This window comes from Giraffa tippelskirchi, chromosome 2 (genome assembly GCF_054371585.1).
Source record: "Giraffa tippelskirchi isolate mGirTip1 chromosome 2, T2T-mGirTip1v1.2.pri, whole genome shotgun sequence".
NCBI lineage: Eukaryota > Metazoa > Chordata > Mammalia > Artiodactyla > Giraffidae > Giraffa > Giraffa tippelskirchi.
Genome location: NC_137276.1, coordinates 19,366,621 through 19,393,422, shown reverse-complemented (window position 1 = coordinate 19,393,422; position 26,802 = coordinate 19,366,621). Strand labels below are relative to the sequence as shown.

Here is a 26,802-nt window from a genome sequence, read left to right as displayed (position 1 = left end):
GTTCTGGTTCCTTTTAATGGGACACAGTGAGTTTTTACAAAACAGGATTATGAATTAAAACTATCGTGAGAGTGCCTGAATCCTTGTTGATATTTGCTTCTACCATGGCATACTCTGTCTACTAGAACATGTCTTTCCGTTGACTGTAAAAAAGGTTTTTTTTCTCTGATTTGCTGTATCTTCTGCCCTGATCTTCAGTGCATACTATGAATATTCCTTATGATGATGACAGTCTGATTCGCTATTGAATCTCCAAGGTTTAGAACAGATTCTAAGTCAGGCCAGAGTGCCCATAAATTTTTATTGCATGAATAGATTTGTTAATTCTCAGATGACTTTCCCATCTCCTTCTTTCCCTGAACCAGAATTACATTTTTATTTTTCATTGTGATTTATATCTCTATTAATTTCTGGCACCTGGCATACTGGCACATATAGGTATGCAATAAATACTGCTGAGTAAACAAATGAATACATAATACTATAGCACTCTTCTTTTAAAACTGCATCATTTGCTTTACTGAATTCAATGCTGGAAAACTGGACAGCCACATGTAAGAGAATGAAATTAGAATACTCCTAACACTATACATAAAAGTAAACTCAGAATGAATTATAAGCCTAAATATAAGGACATACACTATAAAACTCTTTAGAGCAGGACATAGGCAGAACTCTCTGGCATAAATCATAGCAACGTCTTCCTAGAGTAATGAAAATAAAAACAAAAATAAATGGGACCTAATTAAACTTAAAAGCTTTTGCACAGCAAAAGAAACCATAAAAAAGATGAATAGACAACCTACAGAATGGGAGAAAATATTTGCAGATGAAGCAACTGACAAGGGATTAATCTCTAAAATATGCAGTTCAATATCAAAAACCAAACAACCCAATAAAAAATAGGTGGAAGACTTAAAGGAACATTTATTCAAAGAAGACATACAGATGGCCAACAAACACATGAAAAGATGCTCAATATAACTAATTATTAGAGAAATGCAAATAAAAACTAAGGAGGTATCACTTCACACCAGTCAAAATGGCAATCATCAAAAAAAAATTTACAAACAATGAGTGCTAGAGAGGGTGTGGAAACAAGGGACCCTTCTTACACTATTGGTGGGAATGTAAACTGATACATTCACTTTGGATAACAGTAGGGAGGTTCCTTAAAAAACTAGAAACAGAATTACCATATGAATCAGCAATACCACTCCTGGGTAGAGAAAACCATAATTCAGAAAGATACGTGTACCCCAGTGTTCACCGCAGCACTATTTACAATAGCCAGGGTAAGGATACAGCTTAAATGTCCATCAACAGAGGAATGAATAAAGAAGATGTGGAACATACATACAATGGAATATTACCCAACCATAAAAAGGAAAGAAATTGTGCCATTTGCAGTGACATGGATGAACTTAGAGACTGTCATACAGCATGAAGTTAAATCAAAAACAGAAAAACAAATATCATTTATTAATGCATATATATGGAATCTAGAAAAATGGTATAGATGATCTTATATGCAAAGCAGAAATAGAGACACAGACGTAGAGAATAAACGTATGGATACCAAGGGGGACAGGGAGATGTGGGATGAACTGGGAGATTGGGATTGACATATATCCACTATTGATACTACGTATACAGTAGACAGCTAATGAGAACCTACTCTATAGCACAGGGAACCCTACTCAGTGCTCTATGGTAACCTAAGTGGGAAGGAAATCCAAAGAAGAGGGGATATATGTAAACATGTCACTAATTCTTTTTTTTTGAAAGTGAAAGTGTTAATTGCTCAGTCCTGTCTAACTCTTGGTGACTCCATGGACTGTAGCCGGCCAGGATCCTCTGGTCCATGTTCCAGGCAAGAATACTGGAGTGTGTAGCCATTTCCTTCTCCAGGGTATCTTCCCAACCTAGGGAATGAACATGGGTTACCTGCATTGCAGGCAGATCCTTTACCACTGAGCCACCAGGGAAGCCCCCTATTCACTTTGCTGTATAGTAAAAACTAACATAACACTGTAAATCAACTATACTCGAATATAAATCAATTAAAACATTCACAAGTGGCTCCCATTGCTCTTGAATATATTTTAAATTCCTTAAAGTTGTCCACAAGGTCCCGTGTCAATCTGGCCCCAACCATCAATCTTTTCAGCTCCAACTTCTGCCACTTTTCTCCCTGACCACTTAGCTCTAGCCCCTGAAAGATTTTCCTTCCTCCTTTCCTTTCTTTCAAGGCACCTTATCTATCCTGCCTTTGGACCTTCTGACAGACTCTTATCTCATATGATTCTCTTCCTTCTCCCCTTCTCCATTCTTTCTATCAACTCCAACTTATATTTGGATACCCTCTTGGCAACCTACTCCAGTACTCTTGCCTGGAAAATCCCATGGACGGAGGAGCCTGGTAGGCTGCAGTCCATGGGGTTGCGAAGAGTTGGACATGACTGAGTGGCTTCACTTTCATTTTTCACTTTCCTGCATTGGAGAAGGAAATGGCAACCCACTCCAGTGTTCTTGCCTGGCGAATCCCATGGAGAGAGGAGCCTGGTGGGCTGCCATCTATGGGGTCGCACAGAGTCGGACACGACTGAAGCGACTTAGCAGCAGCAGCAGCTTAAAATAACCTCACCTAGGAGACCCTGCATGGCACACTGTCCACTGGAGTTCCTTACTTTATGTCCCCATAACATTTGTTACTTTGCTGTTCTACTAGTACCTGCTAGTGTTGTGTCATTACTTGTATAATGTTTGTATTCTCTCCTAGGCTGTAGGCTCCATCAGGGTGGGAATCATACCTGTGTAGTCTAGAGTTCTACTCCCAGTTATTCAGAAGTGCCAAATCAGTACTGGCTGAATCAATGGGTATCAGTGCTGCTAAACTCCTGAAATATAGGAACCATGTTATTTCCACATTTATCCCTTGTTTAACTTCTACAATCATTTGGGTTCTTAGAAGAGATTCAGGAAATGTTGGTTGAATGGCTAGACACTATCTCTAATCAAGCATTTCTGCTGCCTTCACTATGCAGAGAAAAACATTCCCTGGCATAGTCTACCTCTCCAATCCAGATTTTTCTGAGTTTGAGGTAATTTTCCTCCTAATACCTTGAAATGCACTTGTATCTCACCTCCCCAGCATCAGCTTTAAGCAATACACAATGCTAGCAAGCGAGCAGCTGGAGGAGTGGGCTTTGGGAACTGCTGGCACATCCCTCTTGTGCACCCAGGTACTGGTACTGCATCTGTATGACCACACTCAATGGCAGGGAGAAAAGTGAGTGTAAGTCAAGGAAGAGTCCTGTTCTATCCAGGATGATTTAGCAATCAGGAAGCAATGCAGCAGCAGCTGCTTAGTAAGATAACAACTCCATAGTCATTGTCAGCCACACCCAGGAGAGGAAAGTCTAGTGACACCTGCTGGATACAAGTCAGACTGCCAAGTTTACGTAAGAAAGAGCAAACATGATCTCCACGAATGACATGCATTTTGAAAAATAATGTCAATTATAGTGTGAACTTTTATTACAGAAATGATATTCCAGTCCATTAGGACCAGGTTGTCATGGATGGATCAGTTGCAAAGTAGGAAATAAGGATGCTTAAAAAAATGGCACAGAAGATACCTCAACACTTAATCTGTTGCTATGGAGAATTCCATATCCCAAAGCAGAGTCTATTGCCAGTGGGGACAGAATGGGATGGTAGGGTGTGGGTAAGAGGGGGAGAGCGGTAAATCTTTGGGGCATCCATTGATATCTGAGCAGTCACCCATTTGCAAACACCATTTAAGGCTAAGGCTAAGAGACAGTTTGCATGGTGATAAACACCTCAGACTTTGGAATCAAGCAGATCTGGGTTAAAATTTCAGCTTTACTACTTATCTGGGTAACTATGGGCAAGTGTCTTAACTTCAATGAGCCTTAAGTTTCCTCATCTGTAGAGCGGTATACTAATAAATTGTACCTACTTTAGAGGATTTAGTGAGGCACAAATGAAATAATGTATGTAAAATAGCCCATTTACCAATTCCAAGTGAGTTTATTAAGGTAATATTGAAAATAGCTATCTCCATAAGAAACCCTCTTAAAGTGCTGTTTTCATATGACTTTATCAGTTAATTATATAAAGATGCAAAAGACACAGCTCAGAGTCTCCAAGAACAGGCAGACTAGCCAGGGAAACCAGTGCATAAGCACTTAACTAGAATACCACTTGACCATTACTCCAGTTAGTCTATGAGAGAGTAGAGGGAACACTGAGGGGTGCCCATTTGGGCAGGGAGGAGCAAGGCTGACAGCCAGGGTCGGCCTTGAAAGATGAAGAGGACTAAAACCAAGGTGGACAAGGAGGAAGGAGGAGAGAGCAGACAGTATGAGTTTGGAGACATGAACACGAGGGCTTGTTCAGGAAACGTGGAGTTGCCCTATACAGTGCAAGTGAGGAGAGCCTTAGCTGAGATGAAGCTCAGCACATTGAAGGCCCTACAAGAAGGCCAAGTGGCTCAAGCCCAGCTGGCAAGGGCAAGAGGGGGATGGATACTCTGTAAGGAAGGGTCCTCAGATGCTCTCTGCTACCTACAAGCAATGCACACTATGGTCAAGGCCTAGAGAATGAGCATATTCCATTTGCTTGACCACGGTGATTGGTTCAGAGATTAGTGATGCTGAACCTAAGTTAGTCTAATCAGAGTGAGCCCTAGAGCCCAGAAAAGCTACAGCTGTCACTAATCAACTGCAAGGATGTGCAAACCTGAGCCACCAGGAACAACCACATGTACAGGAATGAAAAACAGCCAACAAAGACCAGTGGAGATACGGGAGAAGAAGGACTAAGCCCTGATTATGTGGTTTGGACTCTTGGACCCAGCCATTCCTGACAGAAACTTCAACTCCTGGACATTCCAATAAAGGTATCTTTTGGTTTAAGCCACATTTGTTGGCTTTCTGTCACTTTCAACCAACAGATTCCTGACCAACAAAATACTGCTGGCTCGATTTTGTTTTCAGGTGTTTGCATTTTATAACTAATAGGGCTACCTCTTTACAATTGACTCATAACTTCTAGAAACTACTAACACATTTCTCAGAAAAATCAGGGTTTCCTCTTGTGTTCCAAGCTGAAACACATCTTTCAACTCAAAACTTGTAAGCCTGCAGAGGGAGAGACCAACATACTCATCAGATAGGTAAGAATGTTCTCGTAACTAACTTGCAGCCCTGAAGCCAATATTTAAATCAATAATGCATGACATCTTCAAACAATTAAGACCTGAAAGCCATCTTTCTGAGTTGTGAAGACTGGTATAGGGCTTCTGCCTTTTGTTGGTCCTGTTTTCACGGCTGAATCCCCACTGAATGTACAAGAGAGAAAAGAAAGATGAAAGAGCTCTTTACTACTGACTGCTTTGATTCCAGCCCCAGCAAAGCATTGTATTTGGGAAATCAGCACGCCTTCTTGTTGAGTCTGGCAGCCAGCCAGCTGACAAGAAAGAGCAGTTGCTCTGGACAAGGCCACAGAACAAGGGCTGGTATGCCCTCTCTCTGCAGCCCCAGCTGGAAACGCACTGCTCAGCAGAAAGCATGTGTGTATGGAATGCACAAAGGCTTCAGCATAGTAAAAAATGTTCATGAAAAGAAGCATTCAGACACGATAGCATTTTCCCTATCACTGTCAGCATTATTATTATTTTACAGTTGCAAAGTTTCAAATATTAAGTCACCCACTCCCAGAATAGATCTCCTTCCCCTCCAGGGGTAGTGGAGGAAGAAGGGCCAACTCTAGGAGACCTCATCATGAATCATGAAACCTGAAAACTGAGACACCCAAAAGGAATCAAAACATCACACCATCCATTGTGCTCAGTCATGTCCGACACTTTGCGACCCCATGGACTGCATGGGGTTGCAAACATCAATGTAGCCTGCCAGGCTCCTCTGGCCATGGGGATTCTCCAGGCAAGAATACCGGAGTGGGTTGCCATGCCCTCCTCCAGGGGATCTTCCCAACTCAAGAATCGAAGCCAGGTTTCCTGCACCACAGGCAGATTCACATCATCCACAGGGCCCTCCAAATGTGTAACAGATTCACTCCATCTACCCTTTTGAGTCATTTTTCTAACTTTATACTGTAAAGAGATAGATTCCACAGCAGATAACAAATGTTCTTTTCTAGGCTGAGCAAATGGCACACATACCTAGCATAGGTTTAAGTTCTTTTCATTGTCTTACAAAGTTTTCTAACAGCCAAGTTGTTTTATTGGGTATCGGACAGTAAGGAAGTCAAACCAGTCAATCCTAAAGGAAATCAGTCCTGAATATTCATTGGAAGGACTGATGCTAAAGCTGAAGCTTCAATACTTTGGTCACCTGATGCAAAGAGCCAACTAATTGGAAAAGACCCTGATGCTGGGAAAGATTGAGGGAAGGAAAAGGGGGCAACAGAGAATGGGAAGCCTGGATAGTATCACCAAATCAATGGACATGAATTTGAGCAAACTCTGGGAGATAGTGAAGGACAGGGAAGCCTGGCGTAATGCAGTCTATGGGGGTGCAAAGAGTCAGACACAACTTAGCAACTGAACAACAATCTCCTTTAAATCAAATGTGAAAAAAAATAATAGCACCATTTTCAACTTCTCCCTAAACACTGAAAGAAGGTATTTCAGGACCCAGGACAACCCCATGCAGCTGACAATATTCCTTGATTAACTACATAATCTAACACCATCCAGTGTTTAGGTCAAAGAGATCCTCTTCTCCCTACAGGGCTGCAGAAACTGGAGAAGGAGATGGTTGCACCAGCATGTGGTTGTGTTTATATGTGCATGACCCCCTTGGTATTCACTGCTATTGAACACCACATTTTCCTTTTCACAGCACTTCCATAACTGTAATTATAGTATGTGCTGTGAAATGCTCTTCTTTCCTCTGCCAGTGGACTAGCAGCTCTGTGCAAACTTGGGGTGAAGTTTGACTTCTTTACTCTCAGATCTCCCTGTGCTCATCATAGAGCTGGAAGCACTAGACAAGGGCCTTGTTAAATGTTTGCTAAATGATTGACTGAGGGAAAGAGACAGTGGGAAAGATAGAGGAGAAGCCCATTTCAAAAAAGGTTGAGAATATAATTAGACGATTTAATAGATTACAAATTATATGTACATATATATACACACACATTGACAGTGCATGTATTTTATATGCATATATAGTGTGTGTGTGTGCTAAGTTGCTTCAGTAGTGACTGACAGGATCTTCCCAACCCAGCGATCGAACCTGCGTCTCTTACATCTCCTGCATCGGCATGTGGGTTCTTTACCACTAGTACCACTTGGGAAACCCATATGCGTATATAAATATATTTTATAAAACCCTCTTCATTCTTGAAAAAGAAGACAAATGAAGGGTATGAACCCACAGTTTACAGGGGCCATGGTTTACATGGGCAGCAAATATTGATCAAATACCACCCCGGAACGAGAGAAAAGAATAGAGCTAGGCTCGTAAGAAATTTACTCCTTCTCCAGGAGAATTGGTTAAAACACACATGCGAGGGTTGGATAAAGAGAATCTTAAAGCACATATGTTTTTTCAGTGACTCTGTGCACTGTCAAGATGCAGGCACCCATCTGCAAATAGCTGGACAATAAAGACTTGAGATCTCTTCAAGAAAATTAAGAGATACCAAGGGAACATTTCATGCAAAGATGGGCTCAATAAAGGACAGAAATGGTAGGGACCTAACAGAAGCAGAAGATATTAAGAAGAGGTGGCAAGAATACACAGAACTGTACAGAAAAGATCTTCATGACCCAGATAATCATGATGGTGTGATCACTCACCTAGAGCCAGACATCCTGGAATGTGAAGTCAAGTGGGCCTTAGAAAGCATCACTGCAAACAAAGCTAGTGGAGATGATGGAATTCCAGTTGAGCTATTTTGAATCCTAAAAGATGATGCTGTGAAAGTGCTGCACTCAATATGCCAGCAAATTTGGAAAACTCAGCAGTGGCCACAGGACTGGAAAAGGTCAGTTTTCATTCCAATCCCAAAGAAAGGAAATGGCAAAGAATGCTCAAACTACCGCACAATTGCACTCATCTCACATGCTAGCAAAGTAATGCTCAAAATTCTCCAAGCCAGGCTTGAGCTATTGCTCAAGTGAACCTTGAACTTCCAGATGTTCAAGCTGGTTTTAGAAAAGGCAGAGGAGACAGAGATCAAATTGCCAACATCCGCTGATCATCGAAAAAGCAAGAGAGTACCAGAAAAACATCTATTTCTGCTTTATTGACTATGCCAAAGCCTGTGGCTGTGTGGATCACAATAAACTGTGGAAAATTCTGAAAGAGATGGGAATACCAGACCACCTGACCTCCCTCTTGAAAAACCTGTATGCAGGTCAGGAAGCAACAGTTAGAACTGGACATGGAACAACAGACTGGTTCCAAATAGGAAACGGAGTACGTCAAGGCTGTATATTGTCGCCCTGCTTATTTAACTTATATGCAGAGTACATCATGAGAAACGCTGGGCTAGAGGAAGCACAAGCTTGAATCAAGATTGCTGGGAGAAATATCAATAACCTCAGATATGCAGATGACACCACCCTATGGCAAAAAGTGAAGAGGAACTAAAGAGCCTCCTGATGAAAGTGAAAGAGGAGAGTGAAAAACTTGGCTTAAAGCTCAACATTCAGAAAACTAAGATCATGGCATCTGGTCCCATCACTTCATGGCAAATAGATGGGGAAAGAGTGGAAACAGTGAGAGACTTTATTTTCTTGGGCTCCAAAACCACTGCAGATGGTGACTGCAGCCATGAAATTAAAAGACGCTTACTCCTTTGTCTCTGGCATTGCAGGCAGATTCTTTACCATCTGAGCCATCAGGCATGCCCCATTCCTCGAAGGTGTCTCCTAAGTGAGCCCTGAAATCTCTTTTTGCATAAATGAGTTTATAGTGCATTTTCTGTCACCTGCAGCTGAGAAGGTCCTGATTAATACATCACTAACTCTTTCACGGTCTTTTAACTGTGAAAGTCAGGGTGACCCTAATAAAGGTGAGATGCACTGATTACAAGAATTCTGAAGGCTGTAGCTGTAGGGGAATCACAGGCAATCTTCTCTTTTGAACCAAGTTTCCCATGCTCACACTACATTCTGAGAAAACTGGCTTGAACAAGCATGCCTCTCAGCTCTCCCTCGTTCTTTGTTTCATTATGAAATCTGGGTGAAGAGGCTGGGGGGGTGCAGTCCTTCTGAATCTTGAAGAGAGTAATCAGCAGACCTTGTTGTCCATGCTGGGAATGAGCTGACTCAACTATCCCCAGAACTGTAGAAGAAGAACTGATTTCAAGAAGGCTTTGAAATCAATTTACCTTCATTCCACTGATTAAACCCAAAGAGAGTTTTTAAAAATAAATAATTGATGGCTCAGCAAGACCCCCAAAGTTTTGACATTGTTTTCTTCATACCAATTATAGATTTGAAATGAGTTTATATCTTACTGAATCTTAATATCTTAATATCAAACATCTCCAAGCAACGGATAAAGATAAGGAAATGATTTGGGGGTGGGAAGGGCATGAGTCTTGAGATGGGAAAACCTGATTCTGGACTGAATTCCACTCCTCACTAGATATATTACCTTGCCATCTCTGGACTCTAGTCTCTACTGTATCTGTGGACTTTATGTCTGCCAGAATAAAGGAGCTGGGCTATTTTTTTCTTTGGTAGCTACCTATCTAATAATGGGGGCTTCCTGGTGGCTCAAAGGGTAAAGCATCTGCCTGCAATGCGATCCCTGGGTTGGGAAGATCCCCTGGAGCAGGAAATGACAACCCACTCTGGTACTTTTGCCTGGAAAACCCCATGGACCGAAAGGCCTGGTAGGCTACAATCCATGGGGTCGCAAAGAGTCGGACACGACTGAGCGACTTCACTTTCACTTTTATCTAAGAATAGTACATTAGAATCATGGAGATAATGCATTTCCGAGTCATAACCCCGGATTCTCACACTGTAATTCACTGCTGTGTTACTTTAAACAAGAGCTCTACTACCCTCATCATCTGTTTCATAATCAAGAAGTTGGGGAAAATAAAGAATTGATATTTTCAAACTATTGTAGGAATTCAGTAAGATTATAAACATAGAGTTTAATCACATCACAAATTAAACAAACTAACAATTGCTACTATCACTGACATATTTTTATAAAGGTCCCTAAAGACATAAGGAATAATTAACTCTTAATGGGCTTCCCAGGTGGCACAGTGATAAAGAATCCACCTGTCAATGCAGAAGACACAAGAGACACGGGTTGAATCCCTGGGTCAGGAAGATCCCCTGGAGTAGGAAATGGCAACCCCCTCCAATATACTTGCCTGGAAAATTCCATGGACAAAGGAGCCTGGCAGGCTACAGTCCATGGAGTCTCAAAGAGTCGAATGTGACTGAGCACGCACACACACACACTCTTAGCCAAGAGCCCTGTTGTTTAATATGCTTCGGGCACTACTTAATACAGAGCCTAAGATGAGTATAGGAGGAAGGTGGGGAGGGAGGATGGTTGTCTTCAAATTCTGTTAGTTTTTCACTGCTTAAGCAATTTTACTGAGTATGTGGATGAATTTTTTAAAAGAAAATTTAAAGAAATATCACATGAGAATGAAAGAAGAGCTCTTTCCTGAGCAGGGTTTCTTTCATAAGGTATGTATTAGTAGGAAAAAAAAAAAGTATTCTGGTTTTCTCCTCACCACCCAGAAACTGACCTCAGGTTAGTGAGTTTGACACATGAACCCTTTAGTAGTACCTGGGAAATCTGTTGGGAGCCCAGCATGTTTCCATATGCTAGGCTGACTCTGCTAAAATCACCCTGCTAACTCTGAGCAGCACAAGTACAGTTCAGCTTAAACTCCATTTCCCCTCCAGGGACCCCGGTCAAAGCACCAAAGTGTTTGAATATCTTAGTTTAAAAAAAAAAGAAAAAGTTTAGTCTTAGTACAACATTGTCTGAAAATGCAGATTTCTGCACTAAATGACTTGAAGGTGTTAGACAATGAGACAATAACGTATCTTTTTAGAATAGGTAGAAGAAATCCAATTCTTGACATCTGCAAAGGCTTCCATATTTTTTTACAGAGTCAATTTTCAACTTGCTTCTTCAAGAAATATGACAGAAACAATTGCTTTAGAGAACAGTGAAATTATACTTAATATAGCAATAAGAGTAAATCTCTCCTTTGCAGCATTTCACTTCTAATCAGTCTGAAGTAACAGTGAAAAGACGTTTATTGGGAGCATAATTTGCTCTTCACACAAAAGGAAAAAAAAAGACTCAAATAATTTACCACATTTACATCTCTAACCCAAACAAGAAATAGGAGGGAAACCAATTTTCTTATCTTGGGAGATGGTGATTTATAGAAGAAAAAGGAATAATTCATTTATCTTCTTGTAGGACATGAAAATATCCTAGAACAAATTATTGTGATTTAAAAAAAAAAGTGTAAAAAGAGAAACAAGCACAATACAAATACCTTTGATCTCAAAACCTTCCTTTGCTTGTGCCTTGAAAAAGTAAGGTACTACCCTCCTCTCAGAAAGAAAGAACATAGATTCTTGAAAGGGTTGTAGCCTCAATTTGAGCTGTAATGGTCCCTCCTGCTGGAAATATTCTGTATTGGACCTTCTTTTCATTGCACACTTTTTACGTTTAATTACTTCCTTTACACACAAAGGAAATAATGCTTCCAAAGCACTCTTCAAAAAGTGCTGAGCGGATGTGGAACCTTCACATGGGGCCAACATTTTGCCCAGAGTTTCCCCAGCTCATCTCGAAAGTTTCTCTGAAAAAGATGTTAGCTTCCCCCCTGCCAAGGCCCATATGAAATGGGGAGTTCATGTCCTAAAATTCATTCATTCAGGAACATTCTGAGCTAATTTCAGCCATGAGTGCTTTCCTCAGATGGTGTTTTTGGGAAAGTATATCACTCTTAGACAGGGAGTCCCCAGTAAAAGACAGGCTGTATTCCAGAAGTCAGTGTGTCAGCCCTTTGGTTCTCAGTTTATCTTTCCTCAAAGGTATAATATTTAAATGATGATTGGCTGATTCTAAGCTTCAGAGTGTATTTCAGCTACATTATAGGTTTTATGTTTTTTATAGGTTTTGAAAGAAAAATGCTTTCTGAGGTCTTTTTAATAGTAAACCTCTGGCATTGTAAGATAGTGCAGTGACTTTGAAAAATAGTCCATCAATCAATCCCACAAATGATTAAATGCAGAGTAACCTGATGCGAAGAGCCCACTCATTGGAAGAGACCCTGATACTGGGAAAGATTGAAGGCAAAAGGAGAAGGGGATGGCAGAGGAAGAGATGGTTAGATAGTGAGAGAGTCATTTCCTAGGCAGGTTGATAAGAAGTCTAGGGATTCCCAAGGAGAGAGGGGTCTAGAATTCTCAAGGAGGAAGAAATGACCAACTTTTTTCCCCCTCTACATTCCTTAGGATTATATAACAATAATGTACCCTGCCTGAGGACAGTCTCTGGATTAAACCTTCTGGCTAATCCTGTTATCTTAAAATGTAAATTATGGGAGTAGGTCTGGTGAGGTCTTTACAACCTCCAGACATTCTTTTGATTCATTGGAGAGTAATAACTCCACTGCTAACACTAGCAAGGGGGTACTCTTTCTGCCCCCTTCTGATGCCTACAGCAGCTTTCTCTATCTCCTTTATACTTTAATAAAATTTTATTACACAAAAGCTCTGAGCAAGCCTCATCTCTAGCCTTGGATTGAATTCTTCTCTTCTGGAGGCCAAGAATCCCGCTGTCTTTTCGTGGTTCAGCAACAACCTTTCAATAGCATCACTGACTCTGTGGACATGAATTTGAGTAAACTCCAGGAGATAGTGGAGGACAGAGGAGCCTGGAGGGCTGCTGTTGGCTTACAAAGAGTCGGACACCACTGAACAACAACAACCACCACCACCGCATGACCCACTGATCCAACTCCTAGTTATATATCCAAGAGAAATGAAAACATATGTCCACACAAAATATTGTACTTGAAAGTTTAGTGCAGCATTACTCAAACAGCCAAAGGTGGAAACAATGCAAATACCTATCTGTGGATGGGTGGACAAACAAAACATGAAGTATCTATATAATGCAATATTATTAAGTAATAGAAAGGAATGAAGTACTGATGTATGCTAAACTTGAATGAACCTTCAAAACATGCTAAATGAAAGAAGCCAGTCACAAGAGTCCATATATTATATGTTTTGGTTCAAAGGAAAGTCTAGAACTGAGAAATCTATAGTCAGATTTGTCATTGTCTAGATTGGGGGTGATATTTGACCAGCCTGTGCTAGTCATTAGCAGGGTTAACTTGCAACCTCTTACCTTACCTGGATTGTAAAGCAAAATCTTAGTTATTCTGCATTAACATTGTATTGTATCTAAAGCCCTTGATAGTTGGTCAAGTTCACTTACAACTCAGGCAAAAGTGAGTCAAGGTTATGATGGGTTAAAACAAGCCCCATGTTTGCTGTTCAAAGCAAGTGGTCTCTGACAGGAAATTCAACTTCAGTTAGCATTTTTCTTTTCACTAAGGTATTTTCTGTAGTCTGTATAAGTCATTTTTATATGTGTATAGAATGTAGGCATCAAATTTGGAAGAAATAAATTAAATTTTTTATTTTTTTTTAATTTTGGCAAGGAGAAAGGATGGCAATAAATGGATGTTGCTCTTTGCTATACCTCCACAGATCCAGCAAGTGCTCAGAAAATAGATGAACTGGACCTTCTGAGTGAAGTTAATGGGTAAAGTGAGTGATTATGAAACATTACTACAGCATTTTCAAGTTCATAGAAGTCAATATTCAGCAAAGTTATACATATACATATATACCCTTGTACACCCACACATATATTACACATGTATTACATATGTACATACTACATACGTATAACTAGACAAGATGGTGGAGTAGAAGGATGTGCACTCATCTTCTGTGAGAACTCCAAAATTGCAACTAACGGCTGAACAGCCATAGACAGGAGAATGTTGGATCCCATCAAAAAAAGATACCCCACATTCAAGGGCAAAGGAGAAGCCCCAACAAGATGGTAGGAGGGGTGAAATTGCATTTAGAATCAAACCCCATACCCACTAGAGACGCTTGGAAGGCTCAAATAAAACCTTGTATGCACGAGTACCCAGGGACCCCACAGGAGACTGAACCAGACCTGCCAGATATGCCTTTAAGTATTTGAGTGCCTCCTGTGGAGGCACGGGTCAGCAGCACTGGCCACGGGGACAGGGGCTCTGGCTGCAGCAGACTTGGGAGGCATGGTGTGTGGCATAAGTCCTCTTGGAGGAGGTTGCCATTAACCCCAACATAGAGCCACTGAGTACATGACCCACAAACTGGAAAACAAGTATACCAAAGAAGTTCTCACACTGTTGCAAAAGCTCTAGGGCCCACAACATACTTGCCAACCTGAGGTCCAGCAAAGGGACTGAGAACCCCCAGGGAATTTGACTTTGAAGGCCAGTGGGATTTGATTACAGAACTTCCACAGGACTGGGGAAACAGATTCTTAGAGGGCACAGACAAAACCTTGTGCGTACCAGGACCCAGGAGAAAGGAGCAGTGACCCTACAAGAGACTGACCCACACTTGCCTGTGAGTGTCCAGGAGTCTCCAGCAGAGGCTTGGGTCAACAGTGGCCTGCTGTGGGGTGAGGGGCACTGAATACAACAGTCCTGGCATATGTCCTTTTGAAGCAGGTTGCCATTACTGCCATTACCCCTACCATAGTTTAGCATCAGGCCAAACTACATGGAGGGAACACAGCCCTACCCATCAACAGAAAATTGGAATAAAAATTTACTGAGCACGGTCCTGCCTATCAGAGCAAGACCCAGATTCCCCCACAGCCAGTTGCACCTATCAGGAAGCTTTCACAAGCCTCTTATCCTTATCCATCAGAGGGCAGGCACAATGGAAACAACAATTACAGAAACCTAACCAGCTGGTTAAGAATCCACTTGCAATGAAGGACACCCCAGTTTGATTCCTGGGTCAGGAATAACCCCTAAGGAAGAGAAGGCTACCCACTCCAGTATTCTTAGGTTTCCCTGGTAGCTCAGATAGTAAAGAAACTGCCTGCAACGCAGGAGACCTGGGTTTAATCCCTGGATTGGGAAGATCCCCTGGAAGAGGGCATGGCATCCCACTCTAGTACTCTTATCTGGAGAATTCTCATGGACAGAGGAGCCTGGTGGGCTGTAGTCCATGGTGTCTCAAAGAGTCAGACATGACTGAGTGACTAAGCACAAATAAACCAAACTGATCACTTGGATCACAGCCTTGTCTAACTCAATGAACCTATGAGCCATGCTGTGTAGGGCCACCCAAGACGGATGGGTCATGGTGGAGAGTTCTGACAAAATGTGGTCCACTGGGGAAGGGAATGACAAACCACTTCAGTATTCTTGCCTTGAGAACCCCATGAACAGTAAGAAAAGGCAAAAATATATGACACTGAAAGATGAACTCCCCAGGTCAGTAGGTGCCCAATATGCTACTGGAGAAGAGTGGAGAAATAGCTCTGTAAAGAATGAAGAGGCTGACCCAAAGCAAAAACAACACCGAGTTGTGGATTTGACTGGTGATGTAAGTAAAGTCCGAGACTGTAAAGAACAATATTGCATAGGAACTGAAATGTTAGGTCCATCAATCAAGGTAAATTGGGAGTGGTCAAACAGGAGATGGCAAGAGTGAACATTGAAATTTTAGGAATCAGTGAACTAAAATGGACCAGAAAGGGTAAATTTAATTCAGATGACCATTGTATCTACCACTGTGGGCAAGAATCCCTTAGAAGAAATGTAGTAGCTCTCATAATCAACAAAAGAGTGCCAAATGGAGTACTTGGGAGCAGTCTCAAAAATGACAGAATGATCTCTGTTCATTTCTAAGGCAAACCATTCAATATCACAATAATCCAAGTCTATCCCCCAATCACTGATGCCAAAGAAGCTGAGGTGAATGGTTTTATGATGACCTACAAGACCTTCTAGAACTAACACCAAAAAACAAGATGTCCTTTTCATCACAGGGGACTGGAATGCAACAGTAAGAAGTCAAGAGATACCTGGAATAAGAGGCAAGTTTGGCCTTAGAGTACAAAATGAATCAGGGCAAAGGCTAACAGTGTTTTGCCAAGAGAATACACTGGTCATAGCAAACACCCTCTTCCAACAACACAAGAAACGTGGCATCACGAGATGGTCAATACCAAAATCAGATGATTATATTCTTTGCAGCTTAAAATGGAGAAGCTCTTTACAGTTAGCAAAAACAAGACCAGGAGCTGACTATGGCTCAGATCATGAACTCCTTATTACAAAATTCAGATATAATTGAAGAAAGTAGGGAAAAGCACTAGACCGTTCAGATATGACCTGAATCAAGACCCTTATGATTATACAGTGGAAGTGACAAATAGATTAAAGGGATTAGGTCTGATAGACAGAGTACCTGTCTACTATGGATGGAGGTTCATAACATTGTACAGGAGGCCATGATCAAAGTCGTCCCCAAGAAAAAGAAAAGCAAAGAGGCAATATGGTTGTCTGAGAAGACCTTATAAATAGTTGAGAAAAGAAGAGAAGCTAAAGGCAAAGAGAAAAGTAAAGATACACCCATCTGAATGCAGAGTTCCATTGGATAGCATAAGAAAGGCTTCCTAAGTGATCAATGCAAAGAAACAGAGGAAAGCAATAGAATGGAAAAGACTGGCGATCTCTTCAAGAAAATTAGAGATACCAAGGGAACATTTCACGCAAGATGGGTACAATGAAGGACAGAAATGATATAGACCTAACAGAAACAGAAGATACTAACAAGAGGTGGCAAGAAGACACAGGAGAACTACACAAAAAAGATCTTAATGATCCAGATAACCATGGTGTGATCACTCACGGATAGCCAGACATCCTGTAGTGTGAAGTCAAGTGGGCCTTAGGCAGCATCACCAGGAACAAAGCTAGAGGAAGTGATGGAATTCCAGCTGAGATATTTCAAATCCTAAAAGATGATGCTCTGAAAGTTCTGCACTCAATATGCCAGCAAATTTGGAAAACTCAGCAGTGGTCACATAACTGGAAAAGGTCAGTTTCATTTCAGTCCCAAAGAAAGGCAATGCCAAGGAATGTTCAAACTACCACACAATTGCACTCATCTCACACACTAGCAAAGTAATGCTCAATATTCTCTAAGTGAGGCTTTAATAGTATGTAAACCAAGAACTTCCAGATGTTCAATCTGGATGTAGAAAAGGCAGAGGAACCAGAGATCAAATTGTCAATATCTGTTGGATCACAGAAAAAGCATAGAGTTCCAGAAGAACATCTACCTCTGCTTCATTGATGATGCTAAAGCCTTTGATTATGTGGATCGCAACAAACTGTGAAAAATTCTTGAAGAGATGGGAATACCAGACCACCTTAACTGACCTCTGAGAAATCTGTATACAGGTCAAGAAGCAATAGTTAAAACTGGACATGGAACAATGGACTAGTTCCAAATTGGGAAAGGAGTACGTCAAGGCTATATACTGTCACCCTGCTTATTTAACTTATATGCAGAGTATGTCATGCAAAATGCCAGGCCAGATAAACCACAAGCTGGAATCAAGACTGCTGGGAGAAATATCAGTAACCTCAGATATGCAGATGACACCACCCTTATGGCAGAAAGCGAAGGGGAACTGAAGAGCCTCTTGGTGAAAGTCAAAGAAGAGAGTGAAAAAACTGGCTTAAAACTCAACATTTAAAAAAGGAAGATCATGGCATCTGGCCCCATCACTTCATGGCAAATAGATGAGGAAACAATGGAAATAGTGAGAGACCTTATTTTCTTGGCCTCAAAATCACTGCAGATGGTGACTGCAGCCATGAAGTTAAAAGATGCTTGCTCCTGGGAAGAAAAGCTATGACAAATCTAGACAGCATATTAAAAACCAGAGACATTGCTTTACTGACCAAGGTCCATCTAGTTAAAGCTATGGTTTTTCCAGTAGTCACGTACAGATGTGAGAGTTGGACTATAAAGAAAGCTGAGCACCAAAGAATTGACGCTTTTGAACTGTGCTGTTGGAGAAGACTCTTGAGAGTCCCTTGGACTGCAAGGAAATCAAACCAGCCAATCCTAAAGGAAATCAATCCTGAATACTCATTGGAAGGACTGATGTTGAAGCTGAAACTCCAATACTTTGCCCACCTGTTTCAAAGAACTGACTCATTGCAAAAGACCCTGATGCCGGGAAAGATCAAAGGCAGGAGGAGAAGGGGACAACAGAGGATGAGATGGTTGGATGACATCACTGACTCAATGGACATGAGTTTGAGCAAGCTCCAAGAGTTGGTGATGGACAGGGAAGCCTGGGTGCTACAGTTCGTGGGGTTGCAAAGAGTCGGTCATGACTGAGTGACTAGACTGAACTGAGTACTACATACATTGTTGCCTCCTCTCCATTCCACACCCACAGATCAGAACCTGTGATAAACTTAAATTGGTAACAGTTAAGAAACAATTGAACTCTGATGTGCTACACTCTAGATATGATTTACTTTTATGTTTTTACACTGTTCAGGTGAGTAAAGTTAAAGAATGAAGACATTTGATGCTAGAAATAATTAGGTTACTAGAGAATTGAGCCCTAGGGGACCTGCAGGCTCCTCTCTTGATGGGGATTCTTGTATCTGTCATTTAAATATAGTGGGAATTAAACGCCAAGAAGTCTCAGTTCTGTACTGAAGGAAATAGGGCCACAATGAGACAAGAATTCACTGAAGTCTAAGGAGATAGAAGTCATATGAAAAAAACATTTTTCTCTCTCCTTCACAAACTTGAAGGGCAAGAAGCCAAGAGAGGTAGGTTGTAGTACTTTGTAGATAGATTTTCTTTTCTCTTTCTCACAACAGACCTAGTCTCAGAATGGGTATATCCTTGGAAAATTTTCATGACCTAAGTGCATTTTATTTCTTGGTTGACCTAATTACATCAGAAATGTTTTAAAGGAAGTAGTATGGTATAGCCAACAGGAGGGCACAGAGGTCTAGTATGGTAAGATGTCAAATGACCTTTCATTTTTATATTTAATAGTTTACATTAACTGAGCCAAAAGCCCAACCTGCCAGGTCTTATGCTAAGCACTTAATAAATTGTTTTACTATATTCCAATAGTGACCTCTGAAATAGGTGCCACTGTTTATTATAAAGCTTCAGTTATTAATACACTGGCATAATCATAGACAACTAGACCAATAGACTGAAATAAGAGTCCAGAAACAGAGCAATTATGACAAAGATGAAACTTCAGTGTAGTGGGGAAAGAATGGTCTTTTCAATTAATAAGTCAATTGAATATACCCAAAGGAAAAAAAAATCTGACCCTTACCTTATGTGATACACAAATATCAATCCTGGACAGATTGAAAAGCTAAATATGGAAGAATATAATATGATCTATGGCTAGGAAAAGAATTTTTAAGTTGGATAAAATAGCATCAATAATAAAGGAAAGAAAGATTAACCTGATTACATTAAAATTAAGAAATCTGTTCTTCAAAAGATACCATTAAATGTGTAAATAGACAAAGGAGAAAGTGAAAGAAGATATTTGCAATTTATTTTTCCAACCAAGGAAAGTATATACAAACTCCGCCAAAGCAAGTAGGAAAATACAGTTAATCCAGTGGGGGAGGGATGAGTAAAAGATACCTCAAGATATTTCAATAAGGAGGATTCCCGAAGGCCAATACACATATCTTGTTTAGTCATCGGAGAAATGCAAATTAACATCACAACTCAGCACCATGATGTACCCACTTGAATAGCTAAAATGAAAAAGACAGGTGTTAACATGGAGCAACTGGTTTACCTCCTATCACTGGCACGAGGAATTTCTAATTGTTCCCTATATATACTAATATCTGTCTTTGGGAGACTGGTTGGGGTTCAGTAGCTACTAAGGCTGAACCCTATGGCCCATCAATTCCATTTCAAGGTATACGCCAACAGAAACCTGTATATATACCCACAACAAACTACTGCCATAGGCAACAACAAGAATGAATTTCAGGAACACAATAATAAGAAGATGGCAGACACAGAGACTATATACTGTATGATTCTATTTATATGAAACTTCCCAAGCAGACAAATGTTAAGCCAGAATATTGGGTGGAGGTCAGAGATTGGGAGGTACCTGAGAAAACTGGGGGTGCTGGCAATATCCTGTGTTTTATCTATGTGCTGGTTGCATGGATGTGCACACTTTATGAAAATTCATTGAAGTATGCACATATGATTTGTGTGCGTTTTCAGTATGTTTATTATACTTCAATAAAAAGGTATAAACACAAAGTATTAAAACCCTATGGATAAATTATCATTTACCTCAGAAAAATTAAGACTCTTGAGGGGCAGATTATATCTCCATCTACAGTCTTGTGTCCTGCTAAGTATTAAGATTAGTGAGTGAGTTCAGTGGATTAAGTACCTGATTCGAAAGGGAAGGCAGTATACTGTGTTTCCCTTTAGTGGAGCATTACTTCATGGGTTTCAATTCATTTGTATCATGTCTATGAGGGCAGTGATTGTTTGCCTTGGCTAGGATCAAAACTGACCACTTGAGAAGGCTTGTCTCTATCTTAGCAGGACACACCTGTACAATCTTCCCTTCTTGTCACTCCATCCTTTGAGAAGTTTCAATATCAGTTTTACCGGCTCTCCCAGGCTACTACAGGACTCTTTCCATCAATAAAAAAGTTATATAGAGGATAAATAGACAGAACACACTTGGAAAACTCTTAGTGATTGCCTGGTCTTTCGTTTCGTTTCTCTGGCTATCCATTTTTTGAGATAGGGTGAAAGAGGCACAAAAGCAAAAGGAAGAAGCAAAAAAGGAAGATAATGTATCAAATCTGTACAGCTAATTAATGACAGTAACTCAGATTAAAACCCAATTCTTGTGATTGCTAGTGTGTGCTCTCTTCATTGCACTGGGATTTTCCATGATCTTGTAACAGTTGTTAATTTCAACTATTTGCTGTTCACTCCTATTAAAACTTTACTTTTCACTCTGCAACACAGTCTTCTCCAGATCAGAGATTACACCTTAACCTGACTCGGGGCATGATACTCACACTAGGCTTTTCCATAGTCACCCTCTAGCTGATTCAGTTAACCACAATTACTCTACATTCTATCCAGATTCCATTTTATCAGCCCATGTAAGGAAGAAATAATGGCAGCATGGAATAAAAAGGGATGACTCTTGGGAGTAGGGTTTGTGCCAATCTAGGCAGTCATGGTCAGGTTAACAGACTGTAAATTCTCCAGGTCTCCCTTAATCCCTGAACAAATGTAATCTACTTGACATAAATGAAGAACTCAACACTAAAGAATTTGAAAAAAGGCACTTTTGCTGGCTCCTACTTCAATCCTTCACTTATTTGGAGCTGAAAAATCAAAGGAGAAGATATTTTCATGTTATTCAAATGCACATTCATTTTCCATCAAATTTCCATTCTTTTCCCTTAAATGGGTGCATTTTATTTTTTGGCTCATTATTTATTATCATTTCATTTATTTGGAAATGGAAACTTCAAGCAGTTTGATTAAGAGATTAAATAACTGGGCTTTGGAGAGCTAAAAATAATCTAGGTATGGGTTGCACTCGGTTTCAAAATATTTGAGGTTTTGATCAAATCTCTAAATGCATTATTGCCAAAGAGCCTCCCCTTCTTTTCAAATTTTAAACACATGTATGTTTTAAGGAAAATTCAATTCAGAGTTTTCAGAATCACTGCTAAAGATACTTGAGCTTTCTTTCTGAAGAGACTTTTCTGTAAAAATAAAATAAATCCTCCCTAAGTAAAACTAGAGGTTGAAGAAATTCTAACTAAAAAATTCTGTCATTTAATCTTCATGTCTTAAGAAACCCCTCAAAAGCCATAAATATCAATTCAGTCAAATACCTTCAACTTTCCTCAAGAAAAGTTTCACGAGAAACCAATATAACTTGACCATTTACAAGATGCATGTATTTTATGTCTGGTGCTTGATTTATTTTTTGAAAACAGCTCTTAGATGAAGAAATGATTAGTTCTTGAGAGGTTGAGCAACTTCTCAATATTTCAAAGGAAGAAAATGTCAGAGCTGAGATTTCACACCAAGTCTACCTGACTCTAAAGACTGTCAGCTTTCAGTAGAATTATCATGGAGTGTCTTTGAGCTGGAGCAAGGTAAGAGATAAAAGATAAATAGCATGAAAACATAAACTTTCACTACTTATCTTGGGCTGAGAAGAAAAAAATAAAAGAGAAAAAAAGAAAAAGCACCATTAAATAAAGCCTTCAAAGCCTTTTTTATATCTTGAAAGTTTTTAGCCTTCAGCATACCTAGCCAGGACCACCTAGTGGTAGCTGTAAAATACTCTCTGGGAGCTAACAACTGATTGGCAAAATTAAGTAAATGAACAGAAATTACCACAGCAATGTGTACTATCTTTTACTAAAAGTGGCACAAAAGTACATTTTTAAGCACTTAATGGAGAAAGGATGCCAGAAGAAGGAAGAAATGCATGTGAGTTAAAATGACTTTAACAAAATGGTTGAATAGGGCTTTCCTGGTGGCTCAGTGGTAAAGAATCTGCCTGTACTGCAGGAGATGCAAATTTGATCCCTGGGTTGGGAAGATCCCCTGGAGAATGAAATTGCAACTCACTCGAGTATTCTTGCCTGGGAAATTCCATGGACAGAGGAGACTGGAAAGCTACAGTCCATGGGGTCGCAAGAGTTGGACACAACTGAGTGACAAAACAACAACTTTTGTTCCCTCATCTTCGCTGGCATCCGCAATAAAGCAAATTTTCCTTTCAAAAAAAGAAAAAGAAATGATTGAAGTATCAACAGATCAAAGACAGTGTATTAGAGAAATATGAATCTCAATAAATTGTATGATTTCATTTTAACTCAACATGCCTTTTTCTGGCCATAAACACGCTGCTTGTGGGATCTTAGTTCCCTAACCAATGATCAACCGGGCCCACAGCAGTGAAAGTACTGAGTCCTAACCACTGGATCACCAGAAAATTCCCTTGACATTCATTCATTGGTCATCATAGAGACCTTTGAAAAACTCATCCATAAAATAGGCAGTCCATTTGAATCTGAAAAACTACCATAAAACACACCAATGGCTAGAATCATACAAGCAATTTTTGAGAAGATTAAAGCACCTATGATTATTTCAGGTTCATGGTGACAGGTCAGAACTAGAAATTACTATCATCTCCATTTTTGAGGAACAAAAACAGTCTTCACAAGAGCAAAGGTCCACCCAAGGTCATGTGACCCCTCAGAAAACACAGCTACCCATTCATGTCCTTCCTCCCACCTCAAAGCTTCTTGGTTGGACAGATCACACAAATGACAAAAACGCAGAGAGACATAATCTTATGATTATTCATGGTGCTGGACAATATTCATTGTTAGCTTCTGGTAACACAGACACTCTGAAGGAATGTGGGGCTGAGGATCCAACCTCTTGTCTTCCAGCTTAAACAAAACCAACAGAAAACAGTATCTCAATCACCATTCATCTCCCAGGGGAGTCACCAGGGGGACTGAAGAATGTTGTAATCTGGAGAAGGGTTGCGTCTAATGATCAAGGAATTTCAGGGCAATCTAGTGACTACTCATGGTTTTCCTACCTGCATGATTTCATGCTAAGATCTTAAATTGGTCAAGAAATTTCTAGGGAGCTGGAAGGAAAGGACAGTACTAGGTAAATAAGCAGAAGAGATTTTCATTCTATGCCTGGTCTTAGAGGGTACTGATGCTGCTGCTGCTGCTAAGTCGCTTTAGTCGTGTCCGAATCTGTGCGACCCCATAGACAGAAGCCCACCAGGCTCTGCCGTCCCTGGGATTCTCCAGGCAAGAACACTGGAGTGGGTTGCCATTTCCTTCTCCAATGCATGAAAGTGAAAAGTTGAAGTCGCTCAGTCGTTGTCCGACTCTTCGAGACCCCGTGGATTGGTACTAGGAAGCAAGTAATGGATTCCAGGGATTCTACACTCCAGACATGGAAGTGAAAAGTGAAAGTTTTAGTCAGTCATGTCTGACTCTTTGTTATCCCATGGACTGAAGCCCACCAGGTTCCTCTGTCCATGGGATTTTCCAGGGAAAAATACTGGACTAGGTTGCCATTTCTCTCTCCAGGGACTCTTCCTGATTCAGGGATCAAACCCAGGTCTCCTGCATTGAAGGAAGATTCTTTACCATCTGAGCCACCAAGGAAGTGGAGGTCTGTGGGATAACTAAAGAAACTCTACCTCATTAAAATAATGGGTATTATGTAATGCCACTTGGGAATTTTTTTGTGTGTCTTCAGTCAAATACACTTTATAAATAAAATGATAGTAGTATAATAACTAACACTTGTTGAACAGCTATCATATTCTAGGTTTCATAGATTTATTTATTAACAAACAAACAAAAAAAAACAACAGTGAAAAATGTGTTGTAGATAGCTGTGAAACTAGCTTGTCCCTTGTCAAACATTACCTATAGAATGGGAATTTCAACTTAGATTGTTCTGGCCAAAACTCATATGGGTTTAGGACCATATCACCCTACATTCCACAAAATAAAGTCTCAACCATTTTTCTCGATGCATGTTTATAAGAAGAAATATATAATGCTATACACATGCTCTCCTGGGACTCTGGGTAAAGAATAGTTTTAAAGGATAGGTTTTTTTCTTGCCTCTGTAGTGAACCATAGCATTCAGCAGTTGGACTTAGGGTATTTTAAAGACATGAAAAGATCTGGAAAAGGGAGATCAGTCATTAATTAAAGCAGTTTCCTGGGCGAGGATCCACAAGGAATGAGAAACTGGATGCAAGCAGGTTGCTTTTAAATGACCATCCCATTTATTTGGCTGCAGAGATACTCCTGGACCAATTAATCAATTCCCCTTTCCTTTTCTATTCAAACTTTGAGCAGACCTTACTTCATCTAAAGTAATTGCCTTGCAAGTCTGCAAAACATCAGGATGGCAAAGTCACTTCTTGAGCAAAGCAGAGACTAAGGCTTTCCTTCAGATGTTCCTGAAGATGGATAAGAAGAAGCTGGGACATAATTTTACTCTTGACCAGTATGAAATGCTCAGCCAAGTAAATTACTAAGAAAAGTCAGACAAAAGCTGAAACATCAAGGGTATGATTATTTCTCATCTCTTCCATTACCTTCAATTTAATCTCTAGTTTGCTTGGTAGCAGCAGACTAGCCAGAACAAGAACAAGAATGGTTTTGGCAGCAGAACTATCTTGGGTCAGAATGACTGAGTTGGTCTCACAGGCACGCAAAAAGGACAAGACAAGAAGAGCAAACCACAGTGTAATGGTGCTCCCACTTAATTGACATCTATCACTTTCTGTTAGGCTTGATCTGTGAGTGGTGAACAGAGAAATGCTGTTCAGCTAATGTGATCAGTGAAGGAATAAGTTTCTTTTGAGGGACTTTGATGATTTTTCTAAAGAAGCTGCTAGGAAAAGTAAATGCACCATCCAGTTTGTGACTCTAAACAAATACTCCATCCACAGATCAACAGAGCAAAAAGCACACAGGTTTAGGTCTTCCCTAAATCAGAGACCACTCCGTTCTCTGTCTTGGACCCAATTCTGATTTCTCAGGAGGAGCAATGAAGCAGAATCATGAGTCTGAGAGACTAAGAACGAACAGCAAGATGGAAAAGCAAAGGGGACACGCTTTGGACAGAAGTTTTTAATGGGAACACAGTAGTCATTATGTGTTCCATTTGCCACCTCATGTGAAATGAACATTTTTGAGAAAAATAACACACATATCTCAATGCAACATTCTTTGTGTTTCTTTTTGTTGTTCAGTTGCTAAGTCATAGCCGACTCTTTCTGACCCCGTGGACTGCAGTGCACCAGGCCTCCCTGTCCCTCACTATTTCCCAGAGTTTGTCCAAGTTCATGTCCATTGAGTGGGGATGCTATCCAACTGTTTCATTTGAGTTCCAGAATCCACCTAAAAGTCAAATGAGTTGGCTTATGGACTGTGCTGTTGACTTAAGTTATTTGCAACAGATGAAGTTCTGTGTATTATTCCACCTCAAGTACTAGTATTTTGGTTGGGTTTTCTCTTACTGAACATAAAGTGAAATATTAAGTAAAAAGAAATTTGAGAAGTCAAAGTGGTCAGGCATCTCTATCAGTCTCCTCCAGGGCATCCCTAACATTCCTCTTCATTATTTCAGCCTGACCACATCCTTGCAGTCAACGGATCCTAATTGAGAAAAATTTACATAAGGCTTGTGTTTCCAAATTTCTTGAACTTAAATAGAAACTTAAAGATGGAAAAAAATAATACTATCTTCAAATCAACATGCTGCTAATTGCTGGTAAAAAGCTGCAAGGCTTGCTTCAGAGTTTGAGATGAAACGAAGAACACTGTGAGCATATGTAGCACTTTCTCAATACGCCACTCGACACACAGTTCTCCCATGCTGCCCGGTAACTATAGTTGTGTGATCCTTATAGTACTGAATCAGTGGCCTCAGCTTTAGTCTTTGGGACATATACATGGCATTAACTTTACACAGGTTCTTCCATGATTGCTATTGGAAATACTACAGTGTCCTGAGACCACCTTCCATACTATAATCAATATCTT

At 40.3% G+C, this 26,802-nt stretch overlaps 1 protein-coding gene across 2 annotated transcripts in view; it reads left to right on the top strand.

Moving 5' to 3' along the window:
• LOC145525995 (uncharacterized) overlaps nt 1-26,802 on the top strand; it is a 548,630-nt gene that overhangs the window by 512,025 nt on the left and 9,803 nt on the right. For both annotated transcript variants that reach the window (XR_014068646.1, XR_014068609.1), the window contains one exon: nt 13,790-13,849. The gene's annotated coding sequence lies outside the window, so the exon portion shown is untranslated. The remainder of the gene's footprint in view (nt 1-13,789; nt 13,850-26,802) is intronic.